At 33.8% G+C, this 20,578-nt stretch overlaps 1 protein-coding gene across 1 annotated transcript in view; it reads right to left on the bottom strand.

Moving 5' to 3' along the window:
* LOC148954425 (malectin) overlaps nt 1-14,452 on the bottom strand; it is a 51,887-nt gene extending 37,435 nt beyond the window's left edge. Inside the window, exon 1 of the mRNA XM_089086490.1 lies at nt 14,399-14,452. The gene's annotated coding sequence lies outside the window, so the exon portion shown is untranslated. The remainder of the gene's footprint in view (nt 1-14,398) is intronic.
* Nucleotides 14,453-20,578: the final 6,126 nt, after the last annotated feature.

Below are 20,578 nucleotides of genomic sequence, written 5' to 3'. Positions count from 1 at the left end.
CCAAACTACAAAGTCTTAAAAAAAACGAAAATATTTAAAATATTATTTTGTTTTTCCCTGAAAAGACTATGTCAATATAAAACGAACAGATATTAATTAAAAAAACTTTTTCACAAAATAAGTTTTTCAAAGAAAAGTAAAGAACTCCATTAAACCAAAAATGAGCAAAAGTAAAAACCCAAAACGAACAGAAATTACATAAATAACCGAGTCAAACTAAAAACGAGCAGAAATTAGCATGAGTAGGGCTCAAAATTCCTGTGCCTTCCCAAGGCCAGAACATAATTTGCACTTTACTGAAAAAAATACAAATGAATGTGCATTGTCAGTTTAATATACATATACTGATATTTAGTAATCAAAATGGTAATATTATTTGATTTATTAAAATAAACATTTATATTTTTTTTTAGTAAAGTGCAAATTAGGTTCTGGCCTTGGGAAGGCATAGGGATTTTGAGCCCTACTCATGTTAATTTCTGCTCGTTTTGAGTTTGACTTGGTTATTTATTGTAATTTCTGCTCGTTTTGGGTTTCTTTTATGTATCGATGCTGATTCGTGGTAGTTTCACGCTTGGTAGATTGTTTGATTTTATTTTTGTTCATTTTTGGTTTAATAGTTCTTTACTTTTCTTTGAGAAACTTATTTTGTAATTTTTTTTTTAATTAATCTGAAATCAAAGATGACATAGCACATCATAGGCAGCGCAATAGCGCCGCCTAAGTAATGAACAATCTTAGCACAATGTATTTTTTTTGTATCCTTTAGACCAGGGCACTTCGTATCGAAGGAGTTGTAGTAGAAACTTCGAAAAGGGTTCATTCGATTGGAAATTGGAAAGGCTTGTGTCCTTTTTAATGGTCGAAAGTGATTAGAAGGCAATTAAAACCCTGCCACACTCACTGTTTTCCCAAACACATCCAATCAAAATTTTCAAATAGCCACTCTGTTCAACATAGTTGAAAGATCTGGAAATTATGTCTTTGAGAAGGACCCTCCCCCCCCCCCAGCCCTCAGGGAAAGGGTTGTAATTTATACCCTGGGGGCATATAAGGTTTTTATTGAAAGTGTTGTCGTAGAAACTTGAAAAAAGGCTCATTTGATTGAAAATTCAAAGGGCCAGTGGCCGTTTTAATAGTCGAAAGTGATTGGAGGGCAACTAACCCCCTCTCACGCCAACCATTTCCCCAAACACATCCAATCAAAATTTTGAGATAGCCATTTTGTTCCACGTAGTTTAAAGTTTTGGAAATTAGGTCTTTGAGGATGATAACCCCTCAGAGCCCTGAGAGTAAGGATTGTAAGTTATGCCCTGGGGGCAAATAAGGTTTTTTATAGAGAAGGTTGTCGTAGAAACTTAAAAAAGGGCTCATTTGATTGGAAATTGAAAGAGCTAGTGCCCTTTTAATAGTCAAAAGGGATTGGGGGAGGGCAACTAACCCCCTCTCACTTCCAACATTTCCCCAAACACATCCAATCAGAATTTTGAGATAGCCATTTTGTTCAACGTAGTTGAACAAAATAGTTTACTCATTTTAACAAAAATACTAACATTCTATAGCCTGGATTTAGCTTATCATTATATCAAGTTAGAACTTACTTCGCCACTGTATGGAATCAAAGATTTCCTTTTTTTCTGAGTTAGAACTTATCTAGTTTTGGCACCAACTTAGGACAAAACTTTATCCAGGGTTTAGCTCATTTTTGAACCTAATGAGGACTTGGGCTTGTTTTGCACTGAGCTGCAACTTTGCACATTTTTAACTGCATCATGAAATGTTATATTTTTTTAAGCATGTCAAGACTTATCTCAAGTTAGAAATCTTTCTGTTTGTACATCAAGCTAGAGCTGAGTTTTTCGTGAAGTAATTCAGTTAACCTTCATTGAAGTCAATCAAGTGGTATCACTTATTTTCCATTGAAAACTGATCATGGGAGCTTGATTTTTATTGACAATCCTATATTCAAGTCACTGCTTGCACTCTACAACCCTGAGTGTAGCCAAATGTCATGATGCTACTGTCCAGTAACCTTATGAAATATAGGAGTGATAATGTGTGAAAAAAGTTGATTTTGCTAATTTAAAAAAAAGATAAAAATATTCGAAAAGAAACAACAACAATAGGAGAATTGTATACAAATATAATCAAAACTGAAGAAAAATTCAAAAATTAGCATTTTTGATGACATAAACACTGGCTTTTTTGTACATAAAAACAGGGTTTTGATCATTTTTACGACAATACTGAAATTCTGCAGCCTGGACCTATCTTGAGCACAGAGTTTGGACTTAACTGATGGTGAGGACTGATAATTGAGACTTAACAAAATGTAACCTACATCAAGGTTACATTTCGAATGCCATCCCTAAAATATATTACTCCAAAGTAGCTCTCATTTATTTCTATTTATTTTAAACAAAAAACAGAGTAAGCCATGGGCTTGTCTCGTAAACAAATGACAATAAACAAACAACAATAAACAAAAAGACAATAAACAAGAATTGGACCCCTGGGTACTGATTGGCACCACAATAACAATCATGACTGCATCAGAGTCAAGACTCCTAAAACTCGCATTTCAATCTTTTGTTTAACAGACTGTATTTACAACTAATATCATTTTATACGAAAATACTGTTAAGCTCTGAAATTAACGAAAATAAACATGTATTTGTAACTCCTTTGTATATTGGAAAAATAGAAAAATACTTAGATTTGTAGAATAGCCTAATAATATGTACTTCCAGTCCAGGTAGACAAGAAACCTGGTTGATTACTGGATTATACCCATTAGTATACTACTGATAAAATATAATAATTAATGTGATTTAATATTTAGTGGATAGTTCAATATCAATATCTAAATAATTTATATTATCTTTATTTTTTCCTTTCTATAAACTTTAAAATCATATCTTTATCTATTTCTTGTTTAAAATCTTTTCAAGATCAGCTGCTTTAGAATCCAATCATTTAGGTGCAAATAGGTCAACCATTTTACATTTAGAATCAATAACGATAACGATTTTCTTTCCATATTTAGTTGTAACACATTTCATTCTTTTAATCATATATTCCATTCCAATGTCTAAACCTTCTTTCCTAATAGTTCGATTATATTTATTTTCCATTTTCATTTTGCTTAAGTTTCTCCATTTATTAGTAAATAATTTTATTAAACAAATTTCCAAGTCGAAAATGATTTATATATTACCATCCCATTAGTATTTGGAAATCAAATTTGGTCTAATTTTTATCCCTACTTCAAAATGAAAACAGGTCCTTGGAAATTAAACTAAGTCCCATTTTTACACTTTAAAATGAAAACAGGTACTTGGAAATCAAATTTGGTCCCATTTTTACACTTTAAAAAAAAACAGGTCCTTGGAAATCACATTTGGTCAGATTTTTACGCTTTAAAATGAAAACAGGTCCTTGGAAATTACATTTCGTCTCATTTTTACACTTAAAACGAAAACAATTCCATTAGTATATAACTCTTAAACAAGTCACCGTGGCGCAACTGGTTCAATCGCAGTAACCAGCAAATTGTTTAGTGATTCTATATGCCAACCAAAACAAAAAGATTGTATAAACTCTCCTTACAGGCCAGCATGGCCTAGTTAGCAACATGACTGATCTGAGATTTATGTATCTTAGAAATGATATAATATATTTTTTTAATCTTTTTTTTTTAATTTTTTTAATATTTTTTTTTTAATTTTTTTAATGTGTTTTAATTTTTTTAATTTAAAAAATAATATGTCTAAAAAGATCAGAAATGATTTTTTAAATGATTATATATTGTATTTTAATAATGAGTTATATCATTTCTTAAAATTGATATAAACTATTCTAAGAATGTTATTTTTTTAACGTAGAATAACTCTTATGAATTATAGAAATCAAGAAAATTAAAAAAAAATATTCATCTAAAAAATTTGTACACTTATAAAAAAATTATTAAAATTTGCCAGAAATTTATCGATTTAAAATCAATAAAATATTTCTAAATCTCGATCATTAATAACAAAAATATAATTTATAATTAAACTTAAATTTTCTTTTTTTTTTAACTTTACATATATTTAAAATTCCTTTTTTAAATTTAGAATTGAAACTAAACTTTTCTTTTTTAAACTTCTTTTCTAACTTTGTACGGATTTAAGTTTAGATTCAAGTTTAAATTTAAGTTTACATTCTTTTTTTTCTAACTGTATGTAGATTTAAAATACAAACTTCTTTTTTTCTAACTTTGTATAGATTCAAGTTCAAGTTTAACTTTAAAATTGTTGTAAAATCAATTTCAAACTCCTTTTTTTCCTAACTTTGTATAGATTCAAATTCAAAATTCTTTTGTTTTAACTTTAGATAGCTTTAAGTTTAGATTTAAGTTTACACTCTTTTTTTCTAACTATAGATAGATCTAAGTTCAAACTTTAAAATTTATATAAAATCAAATTCAAACTTCTTTTTTAACTTTGCATAGATGTAAGTTTAGTTTTAAGCTTACACTTTCTTTTTTTTAACTTTGCATAGAATTAAAATTGAAACTTCTTTTTTGTTATAAAGTTAGAAAAAAAAGAAGTTAGAATTTTAAATCTACATTTAGTTGGAAAAAAAGGAGTGTAAACTTAAACCTTAACTCCAATCTATATAAAGTTATAAAAAAAAAGAAGTTAGAATTTCAAATCTACATACAGTTAGAAAAAAGGAGTGTAAACTTAAATCTAAACTTGAATCTATGTAAAGTAAAAAAAAGAAAGTGTAAAATTAAATCTAAACTTGAATCTATACAAAGTTAGAAAAAAAGAACTTTGAATTTGATTTTATATAAATTTTTAAGTTTGAACTTAACACTAAACTTAAATCTAAACTTGAATCTATACAGTTAGAAAAAAAAAGAATATTGAATTTGATTTTATATAAATTTTAAAGTTTAAACTTAAACTTGAATCTACATATAGTTAGAAAAAAAGAAGTTTGAATTTTAAACCTAAAAAAAGTTAGAAAAAAGAGTTTAAACTTAAATCTAAATTTGAATCTATGCAAATTAAAAAAAAAGAAAATGTAAACTTAAATCTAAACTTGAATCTAAATAAAGTTAGAAAAAAAGAAAGTTTGCATTTGATTTTATTTAAGTTTTAAAGTTTAAACTTAAACTTGAGTCTATCTGAAGTTAAAAAAGAGAAGTTTGAATTTTAAATACAAAAAAGTTAGAAAAAAAGAAGTGTAAACTTAAATCTAAACTTGAATCTATACACAGTTAGAAAGTAAGCTTAAATTTAAACTTAAATTTGTACTAAGTTAGAATTTCAATTTGATTCTATAACAATTTTAAAGTTTTAATTTGAAATTTTAATCTGTACAAAAGTTAGAAAAGGAAGAAGTTTGAATTTTAATTCTACATACAGTTAGAAAAAAAAGAAAGTATAAAATTAAATCTAAGTAAAGTTAAAAAAAAGAAAGTTTAAACTTAAACTTGAATCTATACAAAGTTAGGGGAAAAAAGTTTGAATTTTAATCTATACAAATTTTAAAGTTTAAACTTGAATCTAAACCTAAATTTGTACAAGTTAGAAAAAAAAGTTTCAACTTGAATCTATTTAAAGTTAGAAAAAAAGAAAGTTTAAACTTAAATCTAAGCAGTTAAAAAAAGAAAGTTTAAACTTAAACTTGAATCTGTCTAAATTTAGAAAAGAAATAAAGTGTAAACTTAAATCTATCTAATGTTAGAAAAGAAGAAGAAAGTTTAACCTTAAAGCCATACAAAGTTAGAAAAAAAGAAGTTTAAGATTGAATCTACATACAGTTAGAAAAAAAGAAAGTTTAAACTTAAATATATACTTAAATCTATACCAAAGTTAGGAAAAAAGAAGATGCTTAAACTTAAATTTGTACAAAGTTAGAAAAGAAGACAAAATTTAAGCTTGAATCTACATAAAATTAGAAAAAAGAAGATGTTTAAACTTAAATCCATACAAAATTAGAAAAAAAAGCTTGAGTTTGAATTTTAGCTTAAATCTATACCAAACTTAGAAAAAAGACTTAAAAAGGAAAAGTTACAAGAAGTTTAAATATATATAAAGTTAAAAAAAAGAGAATTTAAGTTTAATTCTAAATTAAATTTTTTGTTATGAATGATCGAGGTTTAAATATACCTAATTCATTTAAAAATTGACAAATTTCAAGCGAATTTGAAATAGCTTTTAAAAGAGTGCATAAGTTTTTTAGATACATATTTTTTTTTCTTGATTTCTATAACTCATAAGTTATTCTACGTTAAAAAAATAAAATTCTTAGAATAATTTCTATCAATTTTAAGAAATGATACAACTCATTCTTAAAATACAATAAATCATCATTAAAAAAAATCATTTCTGATCTTTATAGATATATTTTCTTTAAAATGAGACGGATTAAAAAAAAAAAAAAAAAATCATTTCTAAGATATATAAATTTCAGACCAGTCATGTTACCAACTGGGCCATGCTGGCCTGTAAGGAGAGTTTATACAATCTTTTTGTGTGTCATTTGACATATAGAATCACTAAACAATTGGCTGGTTACTGCAATTGTACCAGTAGCGCCATGGTGACTTTTTTATAGATATACTAATGGGATTGTTTCCATTTTAAAGAGTAAAAATGATACCAAATTTAATTTCCAAGGACCTGTTTTCATTTTAAGGTGTAAAAATGAGACCAAATTTGATTTCCAAGGACCTGTTTTGACTTAAAGTGTAAAAACGAGACCAAATTTGATTTTGCAGGACCTGTTTTCATTTTTAAGCGTAAAAATGAGACCAAGTTTAATTTCCAAGGACCTGTTTCCATTTTAAAGTGTCAAAATGAGACCAAATTAGATTTCCAAACACTAATGGGATAAATGGAGAAACGCCACCAAGCAGAAGTACTCGCAGATAGAAAAGGAACTATACACTATGATCTTCGGCTGCATACACTACCACCAGTACCTCTACAGCCAGAAATTCATGGTTGTATCTGATCACAAACCTCTCCAAGTGATCTTGAATTGCCCAATGTCAAAGTCATCACCAAGGCTCCAGCGGATGCTCGAGCCTATATACATTTGATGCTGGAGACTATAAAATTTTGTCCAAACATGGAAATTCCAGTTTCTGGTGCCCTGATACGTATATATCTCCCCAAAGAAGATAGAGAGATGCAAATGGAGATCAAATCATATGTGCATTCTGTTATGTCAATCCTACCAATCAGCAGTGACAGACTTAAAAGGCTCAAACAAGAGACAGCAGCCAACACTCAATTGGTTGAGCTTGTTAAGACAATCAAAAGTCATTGGCCAGTATCCAGAAACAATCTCCAAGCAACCCTTACCCCATTCTGGAATGTAAATTCACCCCAAATCATACTAAAAGGAGATTGCCTGGTCATACCTAAAAACCCCAGCAAGGACATCCTCAACCATATGTGCATCACATCTGGGCATAAAAAAATAAACAGTGAGCTCTCTTGGTCTTTTTTTTTTTTTTTTTTACCTGGGATGACAAAAGATATCAAAGAACACATCAAACACAGTTATGCATGCACCAGATTCCAAGAGCCCTTGATGCCACATGACATCCCTCACTTACCATGGGAGAAACTTGGTTGCAACCTCTTCTGCAAAAACTTCCTAATTACAATTAACTAGTACAGTCAATTTTTCAAAGTTGATAGAGTGGGGAGCAGTACATATACACACCCAAATCATACCCTGTCTGAAAAAGTACTTTGCACATTATAGAATATCTCCATGTGCTCATTGCCAACAATGGCCCACAATTCACATAATCTGTCTTCCAAAAATCCATATTGGATTGTGAAATATCCCAGACCAAATCGTCATCATGTTTCCCCCAATCAAACGGATTGGAAAAAAAGTCTGTACAGATGGCCAAAGATAAGGATAAGAAAGGAAAACTGATATCACTGGAAACAATTTTGAGCTGGCACTGGAAGAGTACAGGAACACCCCAGTTGATGGTCTGACCTCCCCACCCAAATTACTAATAAGCAGAAACCTCAGATAAATAGCCCCATGCACCAAAGAATTGCTTGCGCCAAAGACCATTCACCACAAGCAGTTTCGACAGAATCAAATGAAGCAACAGTCATGCCAGAGCAAGTACTATGATCAACAGTTAAAGGGATTGAAACCCCTACAGATTGGAAAACTAGTACAGGTCCAAATCCACAGCAAACTCTGGTAGGCTGGCATTGTCAAAAGAGCAGATGTGAGTCTGAGATCCTGCATAGTCAAGACAACCAGAGCAGCATACAGAAGGAACAGGTGCCACTTAAAGATATTCTGCCACTAGCCTTAGTTGCCAGATGCCACCAAAACTGAAGATATTCCTCATATAGAAACACTAACCTCACCTCTGAATCTATCAGAAATAATGCATATCCCCTCTGAAGAACACCAAACAAAACCATCTGCAACCCCTTACTTGCATTTATACCCCAGCATTTCACACGCCCAAACCCATACCAAGCACCAGTCACATGACCAGGGGCGTCCCGAGACTCATTTCATTGGGGGGCGATCTTTGTAAATTTTACCGAATCGCTACCTGATTTATGCCAAATTTTCTGCAGAAATCAAGAATTTCGCTAAATTTTGGCCAATTTTGCAACAATTCTGCTGAAATTTTCGCCGTCGGCGAAAATTTCACGAAATGCCAAAAACTTTGGAGTTTTTGGCAAAAACCCCTCCCCGCCCCCCCCCTCGGGACGCCCCTGTACATGCCATTATGCCCCCTACATACCCCACATCAGTTGCTCCATGAAGCAGTCCAGAGGCTTAACCTGACAAAAGAAAATCAATGAACTAGAGGAGTAAGCCTAGCGCCTCCTTTAAAGTGAAGTGAATATTGGAAACATTGGAAAGCCAGCCCAGAGGCTTAACCTGAGAAAAGAAAATCAATGAACCAGAGGAACAAGTCTAGCAGCTCCTCACAAAGAGATTTAATAATTTATTATGGCAGTGTGTTTTTTGGTAAGATAAAAAGTTAAACCATATGAGCAAGCCTAGCACCTCCTCACAAAGAGATATATTAATTTCTTTTTGGCATTGTGTTTTTGTGGTCTAGAATAGAATTTGTTCTTTATTAATTTTTGTACCAAATTGCTAGTTTGGAAAAGAGGAAGGGTGTAATATTCTTACCTTTTAGTTCTAGATGATCTGGGTTTCTATGTCTATACAATAAACCTTGAGACTTTCTACATATGTTTTAAACTATATATTTGTCAAACTGGGTTCATTAATTTACAATGATATGATTCTATAGAGTGCAGAGCCATTTTGGGAGATGGTGTGAAGCAATGCACTTCATAGCTTATAGATAAAATATTTAAGATTGTTTTAAAGTGATTTCCAGAATTTTTTATAACCACTTTCTACAGACAAATGATAAAGAACAAGTTGTCATTTTAAGGGCTCAAAATAAAATAAATTTGAATCCTTCATTGGAAAATGTTTGGTCAATATCAAAATAAAGATGGAAGGAAACAAAATAAAAAAATGTTTATTAAAAGGAACATGCTGCATTTTGTAAAGTAAGAATTCCATTGTATTCCAGGGCTATACCTTAGACCCTTATGGAGGGTAGGATACATTGTCAGAAAAGCAACCATGATGCTTGGAAATATGCCTAGAAGACAATAAAGAATCTATAGTATTAATTTTATTTGTTTAGCATGTTTCTTATATTTATATAGGATGCAATAGAAATATACTTGGAAAAAGTATAAAAAGATGGATTATGGTAAGTATGGTGTTCACATTCTCGTCTACTTTGCTAAGAAAAAGAACAACTTCAAATCTACTGAAAAATATACTAATTATGCTGAATCTGGTTCTATCGGGGGGGGGGGGGGCAATTGTCATGATAGCAGCCATTATCCTTTTGGAAAGAGTGTTGCAGTGGAAATTGAATGGCACTAATCTTTTCTTAGAAGAAAATACTCCCATTAGAAGAGGTCATAGAAAAAAAAAAATTATTCAGACTATAGTACTTAAACTATAGTCTAGGAACATTATTGCATATTTTGAAGATAAAGAATTGTAAAAGTATTACTGCATTGCAACCTCCAGAGGCACTACAGTCTAAAATGTTTTTTTTTTTGGGGGGGGGGACAATGAATTTTACCAGCTGGTTTGGGGAATTTTGCTATTATAGGCTATTTAATTCATTTGGTATAAGTGTATAGTTGAGGAAACATTATAAAATTCTGAAAACAACTTAAAAATACTTGCTTATACCATTCTTACAAAGTGTTTCACTTCACTTTAACCCCAAAATCCCTTAATGGCATATATATTGCCCTATTTATATATTTCCCATGTAATGTCCTACGTCACTCTTTTCAAATTAATGCCTGTAAATTGACAAAACATTAACAAAACAAAAAAGGAAAATGTATGGGAAACATATAACTTGGACTATATATTTGCATATAAGGGCAAGTTGGGGGTAAAGTAAAGGGAAATGCTTTTAGAAATGAAATACCCAAAGTAAGTATCTTACATTTTTTTTAAGTTGTTTACAAAATTTTATAGGGTTTCCTTGTTAATAGTCTCAACTATACACTGATACCCTTAATGTTTTTCCACCAACTGAGACTAATTGTCTTCCATTGCTTTCATATCATCTATTCCTATCAGTCCATTTATTGGTAAAATTCTAGTTTAGTTACTTTTTGCCATCTAGGAAAGGGGTTAGGTTAGGAAAATGAAACTTTCAGGGATGGTTCTACAGACTAAAGTATATCCTGGAAGGGTATTTGGAAGTACCTGCCTCCACTCCTTCTCTCTCTAGAGGGCAGTGACCTTTGATGACCTTTAGAAATATTTCTGTTACAAGAGCAAAACCTTGAAAAATGTATCTTCAGCTTAACTGAAGTATAAGAAAACTGTTTTCAGTTTCACAACTTTGCTCAATTCCAATTTAGAAAAACCTGTTAGGCCTATTATGGCTTAAAATTCTACTCAAATAATAGGAATTACAGTTGTAAAATTAAGACCAGAGAAAAAGAAACTGATAACTGAAAATTGTACTTGTATGAAATACCACCTATATAATATTCTTCATCTAAGTAGAACCTAAGTATAACTGTGTTTTGTTTTTTTTGTCAATGTCTTTTTTTTTACAAACAAATTAGGGGTAACGTATATTTTAACAGACTATTTCGGTTGCTAAGAAATACACTTCTCTATAGTAAGAATTGCATCCTGACTCCATATTTAACATGCATTTGCATCAGAAATGAACTTTACCCCTACCCCTATATATACCACTTCAGGGCAAGGCTGTACCCAGAGGGGGGGGGTGGTGTTAGGATAGTTTGACCCCCCCCCCCAACAAAAAAAAAATTGTCTGACTTGTAAAAATGTAACAAAAATGGATATAAACAAATTTTGTATGCATTTTTGTAAAAAAAAATGCTGGGTATGGCCTTGGTTTAGGGTATATTCCAATTCAAGGTATATATTTGCACAGTAGGGGGGAGGTGGTAAAGTTTATTTCTGATGCAAATGAATGTTAAATTTGGATTCAGGATGCACTTCTGACTATAGAGGTAAGTTTAAACTGTATCCCCACCCTCCTAATGTGCAAATATATACCCTGAATTGGTATATATAGGGATGGGGGATAAAGTTCATCTCCAATGCAAATGCATGCTAAATTTGGATTCAGGATGCAATTCTGACTATGGAGGTAAGTTTACTTCTTAGATACCTGAATAGTTGATTAATACAAAACTTACCCAAAATTTGAGCTATATATTTGCATAGTAGTGGGGTGGGAGCTAAAGTACCTGTAGTTTCCATAATTTTGTTAATAAACTATTATATTTTCATCATATATCTTTTGATATTTCATTAGGATGGGGCATCAGAGAAACAGACCCTCTATACTGTTTCTAAAGTATTTGGTAAAATTCTTCTTTAGCAACTTTTGGCTATCTTGGAAAGGGGTTAGGTTAGGAAAATGAAACTTTCAGGGATGGGTCTACAGGCTAAAGCATGTCCTGGGAAGGTATTTTGAAGCAACTACCTCCACTATTTCTCTCTCTGGAGGGCCCTGATCTTTGATGACCTTTAAATATGTTCATTATAAAAGTGAAACCTTACAAAATAAATGTTCAGCTAAAATGAAGTACAACAAAAATGTTTTCAGCTTCACAACTTTGCTCAATCCCAATTTATAAGTTTTTAAAGATATGCAAATACATTTCCTAAACTTTGAATAAAAAAACATTGATATGACTTAAAATTCTGCTCAAATAACAGGAATTGCATTTTCAGAACTAAAGCCAGAGAAAAAGAAACTGATAACTGAAAATTAAGGTAAAATGTTGTTTTGTCAAAATTTCAATAGGTTAAGACCTGTCATATAGGCAAATTTCAGGACCCTCTATCAGAAGAAGGAGTGGAGGTAGGACCATCAAAATACCTTCCGATGACAAACTTTAGCCTGTAGACCCATCCCTGAAAGTTTCATTTTCCTAACCTATCCCCTTTCCAAGATAGCCAAAAGTAGCTAAAGTAGAATTTTACAAAAGTATTATATTTTAATCTTACTTTGGTATATTTCATTAGGATTGAGCACCACAGAAACACATGAAGAATAGGGGCTATGGTAGGGGGTATTTAATACAAGTACCCTGAAAATCAATGTTTTGGCCAAAATTTCAAGGTAAATTTTTACCAAATCATATTATTGACTTACAAATGTACCACTCAATGCCTTTTTTATGTTCTTTACAAATATAATATTCATTTTTGTTGGAAATGAATTTTAGCCCCCACCCCCATATACACCAATTCAGGGTATATATTTGCACATTAGGGGGGGGGGTGGGGGAAGTTTAACTTACGTCTCATTTACATCAGAAGTAAAATTACCCCCACCGCCGAATACGTAAATAAATACACTGAAGTGGTATATATAGGGGTGGGGGTAATATTTATTTCCGAAAAAAATAATTATTAGACTATATTTGGAAAGAGCATAAAAAAAGGCATTGAGTGGTATGTTCACTTTATTTGTAAGTCAATAATATGATTTGGTAAAAATTTACCAATTTCAATAGGTACTGAACTGTCAAGTAGGCAAATTTCTAAGATTTATATATCAGAAGAGGGTTAACATAAAAGCTTGGCAATACCTTCTCAGAGTATGGTTTTGGCCCTGGATCCATTAGCCTATTGAAATTTTCATTTTTCTAATCTAACACATTTCCAAGATATCAAAAAGTAGGCTAGCTAAACTATAATTTTACCCTGTTTTTCTAAAGCAGTGTTCACAAGCATGTCTAGCTATAACCCTATGTCTAGACATGTGTCTAGCCAGACTTCAATTTCTAGGCAAAGACTATTCACAAGTAAAATTTGGTGTTTAGCTAGACATGCTAAATAAGGCGCTTGGCTGGACTTTGAGTTCTAGACTCTAGAACTCAATGTGTAGGATTTTCAATTACAGCCAATCAGAATGTGTCAAGTTCCACTATTTTCATCATTTTTGTTTACATTTGTAAACTGAAATTAAATTTTTGTTTTCTCATTAGTTTTTTTTTCATTTTAGGCAAATATGCAACACCAGACATAAAAGTGAAGCACACTAAGGCAATTGTTTTGCTTATCTCATCCATCATCTTGTGACAGTAAAAATAGGGATTACAATTTTGAAAGTTTTGCCCGCATAAGCTCTCTTGATTGGCTAGAAATGACAATTTGAAACTAAATTTGTAGTTTTAGCTAAGCAGCAAATTTTACTTGTGAACGGTCATTGCCTAGACATTGGATTCTGGCTAGACATGTGTCTAGACATGGGATTTTAGCTAGACATGCTTGTGAATGCTGCTTAATGCAAAAAAAGAACCAGTAAATTAGCAACACTCCCATCATCTATTGCTATTTTACTGACTCAATTTTTTTTACCAATTGGATGAAAACACTGGGGGCATCTCTTCTGTGCATGATGCCCAAGGCCATACCCAGGATTTTTTTTTTTTTTGGGGTGGGGGGGGGGGGGGGGGGGGTATTCATATACTTTTCAGCTGGGGGGGGGGGTACACAAAAAAAACTCAAAAATGCATGAAATTTGTTTATATTCTTTTGTAATGTTTTACAATTCATACAAACATTTCGGAGGGGGGGGGCGAGTTCAAACACTCCTAGCCCGGCCCCCCCCCCCCAGGGTAGCCTACAGCCTTGATGATGCCCTAGCTAAGCTATCTCATTCCCAAGAGACATTAGCCTGGACAAAACCAGAATTTCAAATCTAAAAATTACTACTGATAAAATCCATCATTTGCACTTAATGTTTTAGATTAAAAGGCAATGTTGTTTTTATTCAACTTACTTTGAAAAATTAAAATTATTAAACTGTCCTGAAAAATCAAGAGCAACGTTTTTTCTTTCAAATATTTATCAAATGAAGATCGACACGGTTGCCATAGAAGTATTAAGAATCGAAACCCACCCAGAACAATACACTGGAAATAACCCTTTTGCCGACAAAATTCCTGTGAATGATTCGTGCACGCCCCCACTGATGCTGGGTCGAGTACTCCAAAAATGTTCACGTATACAAAGTAATCGAATAAAATTGTATCTAGCTATCAGTACTAAGTGTTCCAAAAAATTAAAGTTATGCACTCACTTAGTACTTATTATTTGGTGTTACAAACATTAGCTCACAGAAGTACCAAGCCGCTTGAAGCCAACACAGCTGCAGACTCTCCGTTTCCACTCAAGTTTATTCAAAAGTTCAGTATTCATCTCTCCCATCAAGTTCAAGCTTCCTCTAAAACATTTTGACATTTGCCCACGCCAAATAAGAACAACACACTTTTTGTTAGGTCCTTGATGGCCAAAAAGCACATTCTTCTGCTTATGATTAGTTTTTCTTTCGTGATAGTTTAGGAAAGAAGGATCGAACTACATTATTCGTATCGTTTATTATTTGATACATGGTTGGCCAAGTGAGCGTTTAAAGCTATCCTTAGACAATTCTCTAGGAAAGCTTTTACTAATTACTCCTTAGCCTTTCAAAGGACCTGAGCTTTAAAGAAATATTTTAGCACCGTTATCACTGGAGCTTTCAATATTCTACTCTTCATTCATAGACTTATCTTCTTATTCTTCGAAACTTTATAGTCAAAAGTGATTGAAAGGCGAACAGTCCCCCCCCCCACGGTAAGGACTATAAGCTATATTATTTGCCCATTGTTACCATTAAAGGTTTTCTCGAAAGGGTGGTTATAATAATAATAATTTATTATAAGCAAAAAAAAAACAGGCCATACAGAACAGTATTCTTAATCACACTCCACAAGAAAAATAACATAAATATCAAATTTCACTCATTGATGTCTGCGCTTCATTTACATAATTACATAACTGCCTGATTGATCTTTTTACAGTCGTTTTCATGATACCCGGGAACACCAAGGTAACACCCACAAAATAATTTTACCATAATAGAGAAAGTTGCTGGTACTCGGTGAGAATATGGGCGACATCCTCAATACCTAGGTTACATCTGGGGCAAGAGTAATCCGCATTTGCATCTGGGGCCACCCTATTTCTTTCAAATACTCTTTTTCTATTCTTTAGTGGCAGGCAATTCGCTCGGATCCAAAACCAAGTCCTCAATGTCTCCCCCGGTAATCCTAGTTTGAAATAATATTCAAATCCAAATTATCTTTTACTTGGGAATAAAACTTCAATGTCTCAGATGTTTTAACTGCCTGGGTCCACATTTGGACTTCCTGGTCTTTTATTCTTTCTATAATCTTAGCCAAAAATGACTCACCCTGATCTGAGGGACCTAGCCCCTCATTCCAAATACATGATAATCCTAATCCATCTAAAACATTTTTTATTTGATACGGCCACGATCTTTTACGTTTCGACCGTAGCATCTCCACATAAGCTGCATTTGCTAACCTATCTTCTGACAGACTTAGAACCTTAAGCCAGTACCGTATCATCTGTGCTAATCTACTCATTGTCAGCGAAAATATACCTAGGTCAACTTTTATAGCCTGATTGTGGGTCGTTACGTGAAGACCAATTAATCTCTTAAAGTGTTGCAGCTGAATTGACTCCAATTGTGGTGCCGGGTCATGCCCCCAAAGTTCAGCTCCGTAATATCTGGTATTTTTTTATACTTGAAAGCCTTGAATTACGTAAAATGGCAGCTGAAACTGCTTTCCCTCTCTTAATCATCTCTTTTACATGCTCTTTCCATCCTCCTTTTGCTGAAAGTGTTACTCCCAAATATTTAAAATTTTCGCTCTCTTTTACTTTTTCGCCTTTATAATAAAATTCTACTTTTTGATCATCATTATTCACACGAGTTCCTCTAAATACCACAATATCAGTCTGTTTAATATTCAACACTAGTTTCTTTCTACCTAAATATTCTTCTAATATACTCAATAAGATTAGGAGCTCCTCTGGTGACTTGCCTATCAACACCGCGTCATCAGCAAAAAGCAACAGAGATAACGTCAGGTTCCCTAGTGACACTGTAGGGGCCCTTACCTTTTTAAAATGGTCAACAATATCATTTATATACAACGTGAACAACCTAGGCGAAATACTACTACCCTGTTTTACTCCTTTTCTAATTTCAAACGGTGACGATAATCCCTTCCCTAAAACTTTAACTATACCAAATGTGTTTCTATACATATCAGCTAGTATCCTAACGAAAAGTCTTGGTAAGCCTATCTTTAACAGTTCTAAGCACAGGAAAGTCCTATCAATACTGTCGAAGGCCTTTTCTTGATCTAAAAATGCAACGTACAACCTATTCTTCCCTTTTGCATATTTCTCTACAAGCGCCTGTAGGACTAAGACCCTATCAACAGCATTATATCCATCCCGAAATCCTGCCTGCTCCTCCTTCAAAATCCTATACTTTTCTAACCAATGAGCTAATCTAGCATCTAGTATTCTTTCTAATATTTTGCTAAGACTAGGTACTAAAGATATCGGTCGATAATTACTGTGATCCGCTGGGTCTCCCTTTTTGAATAGCGGCAAAATCAAGGATGTTTTCCACAGCGATGGCCATTCTCCGGAAGCCAGAACTGAGTTGAAGATAGCCAAGAAGATGGGCATAAATAAAAGTTGGAATTGTTTCAAGATCATTGTTGGGATTCCATCGCTACCAGGTGCTGATCCACCTTCCATGGCGCTTATGCATTCTTCGATTTCTTCTTCCGATGCGGGTTTTATCAGATCATAATCGTGTTCTTTCAGTGGGAGATTGGTCTCATTCTCTGTATTCGATAATTCGTCGCTGAACCAGCAGTCAAACGAATAGTCTTCCTGAACCGCGTCGTTGTAGTATGTAGGCCATGTTTTCGGGTCAGGTACTTTTGGCTGAGCTATGGAAAAACCTTTTTTATCATTCTCCAGAAAGACCGCGTATCACTCTTTTCATAAAACTGGATCAGCTCCTCCTTACCGTTTTGAATAGCCAGTCTGATCTTCTGTGTTAAATGGTGTTTTTACTCCGGCGAACACTTTTAAACCTTGTTACTGGTCTAAGCCTTTTTCCTCTTCCCTCAAAATCTCCAATTCTCTAATCGGTTCTAATTTTTTTATTCTACAATCCTCATAAAATAATTATATATCAATACGGCCTCCTTTATTTCCTAGAACTGGGCCTGCTATTTCATGTAAAATCTCCGTGAACTCTTCTATCAATCTATCATGGTTATTTATCTTCTCTAAATCACTTAATCTTATAGCTACATCATCCTCTGAAAACGCTTCACTTAATTTAACCTTTTCCTCTGTAGACCATTCCCTAGGTATCTGACGTCTAACATTATTATTATAAATACGACTATCACTTGAAATATCCCTCATTTGGGGAGCACTCCTTGATCTAATTTCTAAAAATACCTGTAGATGGTCCGATCCAACTAGGTTAAGCACATCCACATTAAGGTAATTCGGATCCCAGCGAATATCCACCAAAACATAATCAATTAAACTTGCTTTAGCCCCAGATACGCAGGTAAACTCACCCCGATTACTATCCTTTCCAAATCTTCCATTCCCAATAATCAAACCCGATTCTGCGCATAGTGTCAGCAACCTTCTACCCCATTGATTTATTCTTCTTTTTTCGTCCCTGCTAGCTCTGGGAATTCTGTAGACGGCTGGGACTGCTGACGGAATACCTGGAATTAACACATCATTTAATTCAACTTCATCACTAGTATAAGCATGAAAATCGCCCATTAATATCAATCTATCATTTTCAAAATTAGCTCTTTTTTCATCTAATTCTTTTACCAACAAATTCCACGTATCTTCATTTCGGTACGAGCTATTTTGAGGCGGAATATAAATCGATCCTATTACAATACACAGTCCATCCCAACAATCTAATCTAATCGAAATAAGATTTTCAGATTTACTTTTCAGCTTTGTATAACTTTTGAAAGACTCATCTTTTATCAACACTACAATGCCTCCAAAATAACGATTGTTAGAAGCTAACTCTCGCGATACACTTTCCACATTAAAACCTCTTACTTTTGGAGTTTCACTAGGGCAATGCCAGGTTTCAATTAATGCTACAAAGTCAAAATTTGACAAATCACTTTCCACAGAACTTAACTTATTTATTATACCCTGTACATTCCAAGATACAAACTTCAGGGTTTGTGTAGGGACTTGTTGATGCTATTGAGCTCCGTAATCACTCGGGGGGAAAGCTAACCGGTAATAATCGTCGCCCCTAGGTCTATCAATACCTATGTACTGCCAAGGCCGTTTTCTATGTGTCTGCCTGAACGGGCGTGTAGTGTGTCTGTAAATCGGTGGCTGATCTCCTTCAGTAACCCGGCTTGTCGATGGCTTCTCATTTCTTTGCCGTACATTTCTAGCGGTGCGACTGTAAGTATTATCAACGGGGCTAATCTTGCTACTTTTATGACCTTTCCCTGTTCCTATTGTTTTCGGCAAGTTGCTGTTTCTTACAACTATCGTGTTCGTGTCACTTTCATTACCAGAACAGTCCGACTGATCTGAAGGGAAATTCTGGACTGAACTCTGGTTATTTTCATTCACATTAGCGGGATTTAAACCTCTGATCTCTGAGTTACTCTGTGCTGCATTAGGGGCCCTAATTGGGTGGCTTACCGTCATTTCTTTTATTTTTTGACATTCACGGTCGTATGTGTACGTTTTACCTTCAATGATAAGCCTATCGCCTTTGAGCCGCGCATTTTGGCCTTTTATTAGGGCTTGGGACAGCACTGGATTTAAATTTTTTCTAGCCTCGCGTTGATACGTAGTGTAGTCCGGAGCAACCCCTACGCCGTTCTGTTTCAATACAAAATTATTCCTGAGAACCGCATTTCGTATTTCCAAGTCATGCCACTTAACTATTACAGGGCCTGATCTCAGGCGGAAAGCATCTTTTATGTCCCTCCGAGAAAGTTATAGGTGCGGGAGACACCAGGTAAGAAACTCACAAAGCTCATCCTTCAAACTCGACTGGGATGGACCAGTCACAGGGAAATTGTAAAACACGAGGTTATAACGCTTTATTTCTGCCTCCAATGCGTCAATTTTCAGTGTAGACTCTCTGAGTTTGTTCCTCATTTCCGCTAGATCGCTTGAAATTTCTGATTTTGTTGTATCTAGCTGTTTACTAAAACTATTCATTTTTGCCTCTATACCGGATAAGCTGATTGAGAACTGTGGGATCAAATCAAGTTTGAAATTTATTTCACGCACAAACTGAGAAATAGCGTCGGGATCTGACGCATCCGGAAGTTGAGGTGGCTGAACCTGATTCCCCTCCATTTCTGATTGCGTATTCAAGATAATTAAGATTGCCTACCTTAATCTCTGCCAGCAATATTCTCCGGCAGTAGAGTTTATTCGTTGCGTCCCGCTTTAGCCCGGGACACAGCTTTGTAGCGCTCTCTTCTTCAGTTGTCAAAGAAATGAATCTTAATCCGGAGACGCTGCTATACTGGGGGGCGTGGCTAACTTCTTCCCGTCCTTGCGCACTGAATTGTGTATTAACTGTTTTAAACTAATAGATGTTATCGCTCTGAATGACCGATGAATACTGACGGAGAAAGCTCATTCAAATGAATGACCGATATAGACTACGGAGAAAGCTCATTCAATGTAAAATCGAAAGTTCTAGCTCCATTCTTAAAAGTCAAGAGTGCTTGGATGGAAACCTGCCCCTCTCCCAGGCCCTATTTCTCTCAAATGCTTTTGACCAAAATTTGGGCAGAAATTTCCGGCCAAATATGGTATAAAACTGGACGTGGCTCATTCAACTGGAAATCAGAAGTCTTAGTGGCAACAATCCCCTTCCCCCCACGTCTTTTTCTCCCCAATGAATCCGACAGAAATTTTTAGATAGCCATTTTGATTAAAATCATCTAAACATCATGTAAGGCCAGTTTATTTATTTATTTATTCATTAAGGCCAATTAACAATTTGTTCATTATTAGTTTTTTTTTGTTTTTTTACACCAGGACACTT

Source organism: Artemia sp. Qi Xiang Cuo, chromosome 3 (assembly GCF_049724085.1).
Source record: "Artemia sp. Qi Xiang Cuo chromosome 3, ASM4972408v1, whole genome shotgun sequence".
NCBI classification, from domain to species: Eukaryota; Metazoa; Arthropoda; class Branchiopoda; order Anostraca; family Artemiidae; genus Artemia; species Artemia sp. Qi Xiang Cuo.
This window is presented reverse-complemented; position numbering and strand designations above follow the sequence as displayed.